Raw genomic sequence first — 13,307 nt, 5'->3', positions numbered from 1 at the left:
GCATAGCTTCTTTCATGTACAGTGCATTTGGGAAGTATTCAGACCCCTTTATTTCCCCCCCATTTTGTTAGCTTACAGCCTTATTCTAAAATTGTTAAAAAAAAAAAAATCTCCTCATCAATCCACACACAATACCCCATAATGACAAAGCAAAAATAGGTTTTGAGAATGTTTGCTAATTTATATAAAAATATATATATATTCTATTTACAACTATTCAGACCATTTACTCATAACTTTGTTGAAGCACCTTTGGCAGTGATTACAGCCTCAAGTCTTCTTGGGCATGAGACTACAAGCTTGGCACACCTGTATTTGGGGAGTTTGTCCCTTTCTTCTCTGCAGATTCTCTCAAGCTATGTCAGGTTGGATGGGGAGCGTTGCTGCACAGATATTTTCAGATCTCTCCAGAGATGTTCGATCAGGTTCAAGTCTGGGCTCTGGCTGGGCCACTCAAGGACATTCAGAGACTTGTCCCAAAGCCACTCCATTGTCTTGGCTGTGTGCTTAGGGTCATTGTCCTGGTAGAAGGTGAACCTTCTCCCCAGTCTGAGGTCCTGTGTGCTCTGGAGCAGGTTTTCACCAAGGACCTCTCTGCACTTTGCTCCGTTCAGCTTTGCCTCGATCCTGACTAGTCTCCCAGTCCCTGCCGCTGAGAAGTAGCTTCCGGCTGGCCAATCCTAACCCAAGCCAATCAAGACAAGGATCACAGACTAAATGACAACTGAACTGTCAATCGTGTCATCTAACTCAACTGTACTGTGATTCAATCGATCTGAACAACCTTCCATGCCATGTACCATAATCTAAGTATAAAGACTGAGATCAAATATATTAGCACAATGTATGACTGATCAATCACATTGAGCCCTCCCTCATGAAAACGTACTACTGAATCACAACTCATCAGTACTACAAAAGATACACACAAAACCTACTGGTTTTACTACTTGATTGCTATTGAGATGTTAAGTAAAAAAGTAGTAGTGATTTATGTAGTAATTTAAGTAGTAATGAGTGGTAAATTGGGACATTTCTTTGAACACTACATATTTCCAATTCGAATCACTACATAATTCTTCCTGAATGACTACTGTGTAACTACTGAGCTTTTGGGTATCTACTACGTAAAATCTACACATTCCTACAGTACATGTTCACTATTGAATTACTACACAATGCCTAGACATTACCACTGTATGCCTACTCAATCCCTACTGAATTATTACTGCAACCTGTGCATGTAGTGTTGTCACTACTGAATTGTTCCAAATCCTTTTTCATTTCCTACATAAACCATTTTGAATTACTATTGAAAACTGACACATGTACTATTGTTTGCCTATTCAAAATCACTATTGGCATCATTTTTTTCAGTACAATTACTACTAGACTAGTGCACATGTTATTTCTTCAAGTTCCCAACTGTACACATATCATCAAACAATTCATAAAGAGCTTATAAAAACACTTTACATATTTACACCCGTTAACTCCTTTGAGGCCTTCTTCATTCAACTTTTACTTGAGTCTCTAAAGATCCTCTTCTTTGTTGCAGCCACATTTCTCCACCGCATAACCTAGAAACCCATAACTTTAGAAAATAAAGTCAAGCACAAGAGACAACCAATTATAAGCCATTATTAATCATCTGACGTTGCCGTAAGTCATCACAGAAAAAGCATTTGATAAACAATTTTGATCTTACCAACAATGGCCTTCAGTCATCTTTTGTCAAGGGCCTCCTAGGCAACAGGTCAAAATAGGTATGTAGAATGAGTAAGTATACTAATATGAACATACTGTACAATTGGATGCAAACACACATACTTATTACCTACTGTAGCATGACGAAGAGAGGCTACATAGATACATTTCAATGGGGCTAGCAAACAGCTAGGCTAAACGCAATACATCTCTATGACAACGGCTAAGACCATTTGGCAAGCGATCTTTTTGATGTTGTAAAAAGTTATATAAGCGGATAAACAATGACATTAAAGTATTCATAAAATATAAAGGAAAGTTAAACGTACAGATGGTGCCAGCATAAGGGCAATGAAAGACAGGATGATGAAGGATGTAAAATGACTTCATTCGGGATAGTCAAACAGTAGCTAGCTAACAACAATCAACTACTTCCTGTTTTGTCTTTTGCGGTCACGAGCACAGGAAGTGCAGCCACTAGATGCAATATAAAGAACGTCCACTAGATGGGAGTAAAGCGTCTGGCTGAGGTTTTGCATTTTTTTCGCTAACATTAGCAGTCAATACTGTAATGAAACAGGCAGGGAGCAGGTCTCGAACCCTCGACCTTCTAGCCCGAAGTCCGGCGCGCTATCAACTGTGCCGCAAAAGCATGCTCAAGCGGCAGAGTCGATTTCCGCGCTTATAAACCCAGGGTCGTTACACTACTCCCTCCTTTCAAAGAGCGCGTCCTCGCGCTAGCTTGCGACTTTACGTCTTACAGGAACGCGCTCACCGGCCAAGCACACGCACTGTCGTGGATGCGAGGTCCGATCACTTCTGACACCAGTGTAATGAAACAGGCAGGGAGCAGGTCTCGAACCCTCGACCTTCTAGCCCGAAGTCCGGCGCGCTATCAACTGTGCCGCAAAAGCATGCTCAAGCGGCAGAGTCGATTTCCGCGCTTATAAACCCAGGGTCGTTACAATACATTCATTTTTTTCCTTCTATGAATGTTAAATTGAAGGCCATATCTCACGTTATTTTTGAAGAATATGAATGTGAAAAATACCTTACAGATCTTTGAACTGTGTTAATGTCTTGTTGTCATTAGATAATTTGCAAAGAAAAGATAAAGCATTTGAAGTAGGTTTGTACTCATGAATTATTATCCTGGACAAAACTTTATTTTCTTATGTCCTTTGATTGAGAATAAAGGCTTCCGCATACACAGGTTCGGTTTGCTCCTAGCAGAACTTGGCTAGGCGACGTGAACGTGCGCGCTCGCATACTCCCTTAAAATACCTTCGCTTGAAAAACGACAAGAAAGCAATATTAGTGTTTGTCCCTCTTGAGATGCCGTAAGCCAGTACACGTTCTCCAAATAGTCAGAATTCATCTATGATAATTCAATAAATCATTACCGTTTTTGTTGAGGTGGTCTTAATCGAGCAATTTTACATCTAACTAAGATTTTGGTTGCAGTATTTCGAAGTGAAAAAATTTGCATGAAAACTAGACATCTGTCATAGAATGACAACAAACACTTCATTAAAGAATCCCTATTGTTGACCAATCATCAAATAAGGGGCGTAGACTTCGGAACTTCATCAAGACTCAAAAATGTTTTTATTTTGCTCGAACAGCTGAAAAAAAAGCCTGCGGAACGCTACCGAACACCAAAATGAACAAAAACAGCACAAATTGTCATCATAATATATGTGAAAACTGTTTTGACAGGGAAGCATACAGTAAGCTTAATGTACATTTGACCTTTTGGAATTATCAATGTTTGTCAACACACCATATAAGAGCAGGGATTATAGGCCTACAATAAGAGGGACTCCCATTTACAATATTTGGAAACTCCAAAAGAAGGGATGTAATTCTGCACTAGACAGGATTGGAAATGCCATAATAGTGTTTAGGAGCTTTAAAGAAAGGAAGCAACACCAAAAGAGAAGGGATCGAATTTTGCCCTACACAGAACTCGAAACACCATAATACTGTTTTCAACCTTTTCCAGGTAAATGTTTACATTTTTTATTATTTCACCTTTATTTAACCAGCTAGGCTAGTAGAGATACTGGGGTGCAAAGGAACAAAAATAAATAACAGTATGGGGGATGAGGTAGTTGGATGGGCTATTTACAGGTGCAGTGATCTGTGAGCTGCTCTGACAGCTGGTGCTTAAAGTTATGTGAGGGAGATATGAGTCTCCAGCTTCAGTGATTTTTGCAGTTCGTTCCAGTCATTGGCAGCAGAGAACTGGAAGGAGAGGCGGCCAAAGGACGTGTTGGCTTTGGGGTGACCAGTGAAATATACCTGCTGGAGCACGTGCTGCTATGGTGACCAGTGAACTGAGATAAGGAGGGGCTTTACCTAGCAAAGACTTGTAGATGACCTGAAGCCAGTGGGTTTGGAGACGAATATGTAGCTAGGGCCAGCCAACGAGAGCATACAGGTCGCAGTGGTGGGTAGTATATGGGGCTTTGGTGACAAAACGGTTGGCACTGTGATAGACTACATCCAATTTGCTGAGTAGAGTGTTGGAGGCTATTTTGTAAATGACATCGGTGAAGTCAAGGATCGGTAGGATAGTCAGTTTTACGAGGGTATGTTTGGCAGCATGAGTGAAGGAAGCTTTGTTGTGAAATAGGAAGCCGATTCTAGATTTAATTTTGGATTGGAGATGCTTAATGTGAGTCTGGAAGGACAGTTTACAGTCTAACCAGACACCTAGGTATTTGTAGTTGTCCACATATTCTAGGTCAGAACCGTCCAGAGTAGTGATGCTGGACGGGCGGGCAGGTAGTGATCGGTTGAAGAGCATGCATTTAGTTTTACTTGCAGTTGGAGGCCACGGAAGGAGAGTTGTATGGAATTGAAGCTCGTCTGGAGGTTAGTTAGCATAGTGTCCAAAGAAGGGCCAGAAGTATACAGAATGGTGTCGTCTGCGTAGAGGTGGATCAGAGAATCACCAGCAGCAAGAGCGACATCATTGGTGTATAGAGAAGAGAGTCGGTCCGAGAATTGAACCCTGTGGCACCCCCATAGAGACTGCCAGAGGTCCGGACAACAGGCCCTCCGATTTGACACAATGAACTCTATCAGAGAAGTAGTTGGTGAACCAGGCGAGGCAGTCATTTGAGAAACCAAGGCTATTGAGTCTGCTGATAAGAATGTGGTGATCGACAGAGTCGAAAGCCTTGGACAGGTCGATGAATACGGCTGCACAGTATTGTCTCTTATCGATGGCAGTTATATCATTTAGATGCACCCGGACTCTGGCAAGGTGTTACAAAAAGTGATGTTACACCACACTGTCATGTTTCAGAGCACCTCAGGATGAATGTTTCACCCATGTGCTTCAATACTCCAGCAAATGTAAGATTTTGTCTCCTGTTAGGTGGTGGCAGCTCAGTTGCCGCTAGTTTTAGTGTTTACAAAGCACTTTATTTTAACAGTGTAGTACACATATGGGTTGCCACCATCGGCTCTGGGCTCATATTTGTCACACTCGCACCTTTTTGATATTTGCTTCTCCAAAGGCCACGAAACAGCATGTTTCATTGCACATAATGAGTCTTATTATCAGAGTTATTGACCTCACAATAAGCCAGATTCAAGTAACTTCCATGACAGTTTTGTGGTGCTGAAACGTGAAGAAGCAGCCAGGCGCAATCAATCTGGAGGTGGACAGCACATGGTGCTGAAATTAGGCTAATTCAAGTAATTCATTTCAAGTTTTCATTTTAATTTGAATTAACTAACACGAGCTTTTGTTGGAGACCATTTCTTCCTTATAAGAAATAAGAGGTAGGGCTACCTGTTTGACAGATTAAATTATAGGCTATCCATAGATTTGTCTGCCAATTACTCTAATAGTGTCACCACTCCTTAAATGCCTGTGTCCGTGTGGTGTGTTAAGTTAAAACCAGTGCTTGAATTGACAGGGTAGGCCTATGAGGGTAAGCCATTGCCTACTTTTTGTTTAAGACAATGGCAAAAACCATACCCCTTGTTAGCTTAAAACAGCGTTTCCCAAACTCGGTACTCGGAACCACAAGAGGTGTGTGATTGGTGTGAAATTACTAGCTAGTTGGCGGGGTGCTCGCTAATAGCGTTTCAATCTATGAAGTCACTCGCTCTGAGACCTTGAAGTAGTTGTTCCCTTTGCTCTGCAAGGGCCGAGGCTTTTGTGAAGCGATGGGTAACGATGCTTCGTGGGAGGTAGTTGTTGATGTGTGCAGAGGGTCCCTGGTTTGAGCCCAGGTAGGAAAGAGGGACCCTGGTTCGAACCCAGGTAGGGGCGAGGGACGGAAGCTATACTGTTACAGGTGCACGTTTTGGTTTTTGCTATTAGTGTCACGAATCCCGCTTCCTGAGTCTGTTTTTGCCTGTGTTCTGTCCTGGAGTGTTTTTTCCGGTGTCCTGGAACGCACCCTGTCTGGTTGCCGGGTGACGTAGCTGGTTGGGAGATCTCTGATTTACCGCACCTGTTTCCAATCCGCTATCTGCACACCTGGTCCTGATCATCACCCCTCCACTTCATAAGCACTGACCTGACATCCATTCCCTGCCGGATCGTTAGCCATGAACAGTATGTCGTGCCAGCGTATCAGCCTCCATTTTGATAGTTTGTTTTGTACGTCTTGCTTGCCTTGAACTTACCTCCGTTCTCTCTGTCTACAGTCATTCCCCCGGAACACTCATTCCATCCCTACCTGGTCGTCGGTGGCTTCTGTTACTCCCTTGGATCTGCCAATTCAATCCCATCAACTCAACTCCGCTGCCCGCTCCGCTACCTGGATCTTTCTATCTCTACACTTAAACTTGTAAATAAATACTCACCTTCGTCTTACTCTCCTTGTCCTGGTCTGCTTCTGGGTTCTACGTTAGAAAACCGTGACAATTAGTTGATTATTTGAATCAGCTGTGTAGTGCTAGGGAAAAAAACAAAACGTGCACCCCTTGGGGTTCCGAGGACCGAATTTGGGAAACCCTGGCTTAAGATTTTGAAGAAACTAAAATGGATTCTGATTATATAAAGCGATCTATACCAAAGCTTCCTCCTTTAACGCACAGGAAGGCGTCGTTGGCAGAATAGATGGATGCAGTTCAATGCATGATTCATATTATTTCACAAATACATTTCTTAGTAGTCAAAAAATATTGCTTTCAGATTGTAAATCACAGCTGGCCTGGTACATCGTTTGCTGCCTCCACCCATTCAAAATGCTCTGTTTTAGTTTAAATTACTCAATATTTTGGATCATAAACAGCTGAATATAACTAAGGCTGGGAATGTGAATACAATCAAACTAGCAAGGGCAATGATCAGAAGTCAGTCATAATGTGGCTAATAGGCTAGCGTATCTATTTATGTAACTTAATTTAGCAAGATATAAACACAGAGCCTAAAGTTAGCTAGCTGCTGGGAGGATGACATGTCATTGGAGGAGTGGGTGACTGATCTACTTTTTCCCCTCATCGTTTTTCGGTGGCTACAGCTTGAGACCCGGGTGTCATTTGGTTAGCTAGCTAGAAATGTGAATCGCTTTGCCAGATAGCTAGCTATACAGAACTTGAGCGACTGTTATCCAGTTTTCATCTCTTGCGTTCGTAAATTCAGTCTGGCTATCTACTCCGATTTCAGAGCGCTCTCGTCTGTGTGTGCCAGAGCGCGCAATACCAGAGTGCGCCCCTTAGCGGATAATCCATGAATTGCAGCGAATTAAAAATATTAATTCCATGTCTTTTATGCATTTTTTCCACTTTCAAATTATCCTGCGGGCCTGATCGAACCTCCTTGGGGGCCGGTTCCGGCCCGCGGGCCGTATGTTTGACACCCCTGCTCTAGATAAACAGTCTAACCAGCTCTGCTAGGGCGAGTAAAATGGCCAGAGAGAGGTGTTCTCTCATTTGTGTTTGGAAGTAGCTAGCAAGCTAGCTTGGGCGCTTGACTGCCGTTGTGAGGAACGCTCAGATCAACCCTACTCCTCAACCAGAGCGTCCAGTATCAATTGTGCAGTGTGCGCTCTGAATTTATGAACAGACAATCTGACAACAACGCTCTGAATTTACAAACACGCTCTGACACACTAGAGGCAATTTAGGACCGCACCCTTTGTTGTCAACCAAATGTATTTTGGCATCGATCAAATAGGTGGATAGGCAGGCAAGTTCCCATTCCGTTATCAAAACGTGGGTTGGGACAAGCATGCATTGGCAGGCAAGCTGCAGCTCGAGCAGGCTACTATCCCATCTTTATCAGTGCAATTTTTGACGGCCAACTAGTTGAAAAAGTTGGAGGGTTTATCTAATGTTCCCTCATTAGATTTTTAGCTAATATAGCTCTGGTTAGCATTAGTTGTTGATCGTGTTGTTGTTGATGTGCATAACTGAAGGAGAGAGAGCCTACCTTTTCATGTTTTTTTGATCAATAGGACCATGAAGATCCCAAATGTAAGAGGACTCCCGTGATAAATGTGTAGAAATCCATTCAGGTGTATTTTGTGGCTTTTGGGGAATGCGTTCTAATGATCTAAAGTCACGCAGTTTCTACTGGCTGTAAACACAGTACAGTTCAAATGAATGATGGCAGGCACATGTGGCAAATGGCTTATTTGCATATAGGCCTACTGTAGCTCTGATCTGCTATGGCACACCGGTCAGAGTAGACTCTGGTCCTGGACAAGACAGATGTTTTTATTGGTTTTATTAACTGCAGTGTCTATTAATTGTCCAAACGCATGGGCTTTTTCCCACTCTACATTTCTATGTAATTTTCACAAATGCCTTACTTTACATCATTCTATGAATTCATGAACGTGATATATGACCATATAATATATACGTGAAAATGACCATTATCTAAGTGCTGGCTTAGCAGAAAATGTACAAATAAATAAAAATAAGTGTCATATTCTTCCTATGGGTGTATATGAACTGATTTTAATAAGATTACATGCTGCTAAAATTCTGTCAGTTCCACTTAAAAATGTCCTGCATCGGGACTCTGGGGTGGAAGGGTACATTTTGAAAGTATGCTAATGATTAGAATCAGATGTCTTAGGTTTAATTATTTGCAAATGGTGACAGTTTCGTTGCAAACAAGACACTGGGTTGGCATCAGAGAAATGTGGCAAGATGAACGCATAAGCCTATTTCTCTGTCTGTTCTTCCCCGAAACGTATGTTTTCATTATCCACCTTTCTTTTGGGACTTTTTGAGAGCGACATTTTTCATTGCAAGGAAGCTGATTGTTTTGAGCTAATAAAAAGTAGGGCACGCTATCTGTTTTTCCCTAATCAACGCACAGAGAAATAGACATAGACTACACAACTCATTTACGAGAGACATTATGTTATTGTCATTGATTTGATTATGTACGATGTGTTAAAAATAGTGCTCAAAATGGTGTAGATCTATGAATTGGGCAGCTATTATATTAGCTAGCCTATGTTCTGGCCACCCAATTATTAGCTTAGAAAAAGTGTGGTATTAAAAAGTATAATAATGTAATGTAGCCTAATCACAATGTAATATCACAACTTCCACTTCACTATATACTATTATTAAAGGTTGGCGTATCGCCTTTGTGAGAGCATACAGTTTAAATTGCATTTTTGTTACATTTAGGCTCTAACATTGATCATCAATTACATAAATGGATGGGGCATTAATCAGATCTGTGATGTCACACTAGCTGCTACTTGGGATGTATCAGTGCAAGTCAAGGCAAATGCAGAAACTACAGCCTGGAGGTTAATAAGAAGCTCTCTACTCTCTCTGTCAGTTGGAGACCACTCAATAGAAAACATCAGACTCGGGGCTGGACTCGGATACCTCTTATGCGCACTGTAAATACCACATTTAAATATTGTAATTATTTGGCGCACTGCTCTGCTCTTCATACATTGATTAATATTTACAGTCACTACCTGCGTGCGCACCTCTTTGGTAGGTGGAGAGAAAAGAATAATCACTCTCCGCGAACCCCAAAGCAAAGGAGTTGGGGGAAATTTTGAGTGAGTGGGAAAGCCGTGCTTGCTCCTTGGACTACATACAATGAAGAAATTCTAAGGTGGCAGTCTTTGTTTATTTACGCTTCCTTTGGCTGTATGTAACCAAGGACTATCTCATGAACCGGTATCCTCTTGCGTGAAATTCTGTTTTCACTTAGAACTCTGCTGCCTGGACAAATGCATACAAATGCATTTAGGAGCCCAACGGACAAGGAGTGGACACGTTTCTCCCACAGCAATAACGTGAGTAAGAAATGAGCCTCACGGAAAAATGCATAGCCTAATGTAAGACTATTCGATTGTAAAATGCAAATAGAAATATAAGTAATGCAATAGAAATGGATATGCAGTATGAAAAGTGCAATTTAAACAGAGGTTACACTTGCCTGTTCTGACAGGTCTGTGAGAGGAATCAGCTGAGTTTATTTAGCTTGTTGGCATTTTTCCATAAACTATAGAGAGTGCGCTGACCAACACCAGCCTATAATAGCAAGTAGGCTTCTGTGAAGCAGAGATTGTAGACTTGGTCGACACAAAAGTGAAACAATCGTTTCGGCTCAATTGGTTGTTAAATCGAATCGTAGGCTACATGAATTAATTGGGTGATAAATTCAGCGTTTTTTCTTGTTGCGCGCTAGCATTCAGCCAACAGTCGTGGCTTTGACCTCTCCAACAGTCATGTTGCACGCACAATAGATCTACCAGGTAATCCTGTAAACCCGGTTCTGGCTGCAAGTAGCCTAACAGTTTTGTAAAATTAGGCTACAAGTAGCCTAACAGTTTTGTAAAATTAGGCTACAAGTAGCTTAACAGTTTTGTAAAATTTGGAGACCAAGTTGCCTTGCGCAACAATGATGGTGCGATTATCCGAGGCTTTTTCCAACAACCGGTCTTAACAAAAAGTTTGACCTCCTTGGTATTGGCTAAACAAACATAAGGACATAATGCTTTATTATGTTCATATTTACATATAGGCATGCTGTTTTTGCAATGCTGTAACATTTGGCTGGGACTGTGGAGTGGTGTAGAAATTCACATGCTCTTGGAAGACCACAGAGCATGCAGGACAGAGGAAGTAACGTTGGCGAGACGTCTGTTGCCAAGGAGTCTTTTTTTATTAAAATGGAACGCTATATGATCTAAAAGAGTAAAGCCAGACACACTCACTGTTTGTAAATGTGTTTTGTATGTGTATTGTTCATTTGCCTTTGCAAAATTATGTATTGTGCTTATTCTCCCTGAGACAAGTAGTGTAATTATAGCAAGGTTATTATAGTTTTATACTAGTTTTTATTTATATTTGTTCTTCGATTTTTATTTTGAATTCAGTTTAGTTGTTAGTTTTCAGACCTGATTTGCTAGTTTCTATTTATTTTTATTTTTCTTGCTCCCCAAAAAACGATACCAACACACACACACACAGTCTTGTACAGCTAACCTTGTGAGGACACACAATTCAGTCCCATTCAAAATACTATTTTTTCTAACCCCTAAACCTAACTCGTACTCTTACCCTAACCTTAACCCATAAACATTAACCCTAAACCTAGCTCCTAACCCTTAACGTAATTCTAACCTTAACCCTAAACCCACTAGAAACAGCATTTGACCTCGTGGGGACTAACAAAATGTCCCCAGTAAGTCACATTTTTGTTTGTTTACTATTCTTGTGGTGACTTCTGGTCCCCAGAATAATAGTTAAACATGTCTCCACACACACACACACACACACACACACACACACACACACACACACACACACACACACACACACACACACACACACACACACACACACACACACACACACACACGTCTAAGGCACTGCATCTCAGTGCAAGAGGCATCACTACAGCCCCTGGTTCGAATCCAGGCGGTATCACATCCGGCCGTGATTAGTTGTCCCATGGGGCGGCGCACAATTGGCCCAGCGTCGTCCAGGTTTGGCCGGGGTAGGCAGTCATCTTTACTGACTTGCCTAGTTAAATAAAGGTTACACACACACACTACACCACACTGACCCAAAAATGATTTTGTTGGAATTTACTTATGTCCCCATAATCAAAACCTATTTCTTTAACTTACTTGCTGTGCTGTTTCGTTGTTCATTTTTTCAGTCATTTCATTCTCAACCAGGATTTCATCTTACATCCAGCAATGAAGTTTCAGCTCTGTCTGTCCGTGGCCTCTCTTCCTCGTTGCGCAGTCACTGTGTCCATTATGTAACATTTCACCTAAACCCTGTTTCTTGTCTGCATCGAAGCAGCGGTCCTTGTACCTAGCATCGAGCATGGTGGGGACACAATAAAGAGGCTCAGAGAGAATACCACCGAATCGCTTGTTCAGAGCCTCAAGTACGTTTGTAAGTTAACCCCACGGTCTGTGTCAGCAGTTTTGTTGAGCAGGCGTTTCAATGCCATGACAGAGGGTACCACGTCTGCTGCAGACGCAGTTGATTAGCTTATTTCTCAAGTCAGTTGTTTGAATGGCGCTAGGAGTGTATTCATGTTTCCAAGTTTCAAACTTGTTCTCAAATGCCATCGACATGGCAGCAGTGGTATGAGAACCAGCACATTCTTGAGCATGCAATACGGCTTTCCTCAGTACGAAATCCTCGTCGACCCACTGTGCTGTCAGACTCGGCATGCTCATGGGGATGACATCGCTGGTCCAAATGTCAGTCGTGATGCCCATAGCAAGTAGCATAATACATTCCATTATCTTGGCGTTATTGGATTTCTCCTTTGAGTTGTCTCGCTGAAATTTTCTTACTCTTTCAAATGACTGCTCAACTTTGACTTCTTTAGTTGTTGGAAGTGTGCGCTTAGTATTTTTCTGCTTTTGTTCTGTATAGCGCTGTATTTTTTCGTGGCGTCATTACATCATCTACTTATGTTATATATGTATGAACGTCAGCTTTGACATCGGCGTTAAACTAGACATCGAGCCGATGTTGCCACTTTTAGCTAATACCGGCCGATTCCGATATGCTCGCCGATATATTGTGCATCCCAACTTTTTTTTGTGCTTTTGGGATGTCACTAGCCTTTCTTATGACCCCACACCCTTTTTGATTAGCTGAGGTGATTTGGTCAAGAGTGAGATTCTCTATCTAGAAACAATTTATCCTTGATTGGGATTGGAAGTATTGGAAACCTTGAACACTCAACTTAATGATCATCCCAAAAAATGTCTCAAACAGATTTACCTGAAGAACAGTGTAGATGCAACGTTTGGTAATAGAACGACAGTTTGTGCTGTGTGTGCCGTCATTCTGTTACCAAACTTTGCATCTGCACTGTTCAAATAAATGTGTTTTTGTAAAGATTTCAGTGAAAATTGTTAAAAGTAGACCTTGTGCATAGAGTTGTGTGGTTTGTTTAACTTTGCAGTCATTGGTTATTGTTTGACATGCATTTTAAGATAAAATCAGAGTCTCACCATCACTCTATTGCTCACTCTATTACTGTGGAATTGACCAAATACAAAATATACACTTACAGTTAGGTCCCTTATGGAAAAAACAGATGATTTTACATGTGGAAAATTGCATGTGAAAATGTGTTTTTGAAACACTTCACATGACATTCC

General features: G+C 41.5%; 1 long non-coding RNA gene across 2 annotated transcripts; it reads right to left on the bottom strand.

The window, feature by feature from the left end:
• Positions 1–610: 610 nt before the first annotated feature.
• On the bottom strand, positions 611–2,126 carry LOC120051903. 2 transcript variants are annotated; one of them, XR_005477333.1, is made up of 3 exons: positions 2,037–2,126; positions 1,709–1,745; positions 611–1,594 (listed from the first exon to the last, which is right to left on the bottom strand). It is a non-coding gene; the product is annotated as an uncharacterized LOC120051903 (long non-coding RNA). The 2 variants fall into 2 exon arrangements; XR_005477332.1 differs by having other exon boundaries at positions 611–1,580.
• Positions 2,127–13,307: the final 11,181 nt, after the last annotated feature.

Source organism: Salvelinus namaycush, chromosome 8 (genome assembly GCF_016432855.1).
Source record: "Salvelinus namaycush isolate Seneca chromosome 8, SaNama_1.0, whole genome shotgun sequence".
NCBI lineage: Eukaryota > Metazoa > Chordata > Actinopteri > Salmoniformes > Salmonidae > Salvelinus > Salvelinus namaycush.
The sequence above is the reverse complement of the archived record's forward strand: the minus strand, read 5'-3'. Positions and strand labels throughout refer to the sequence as shown.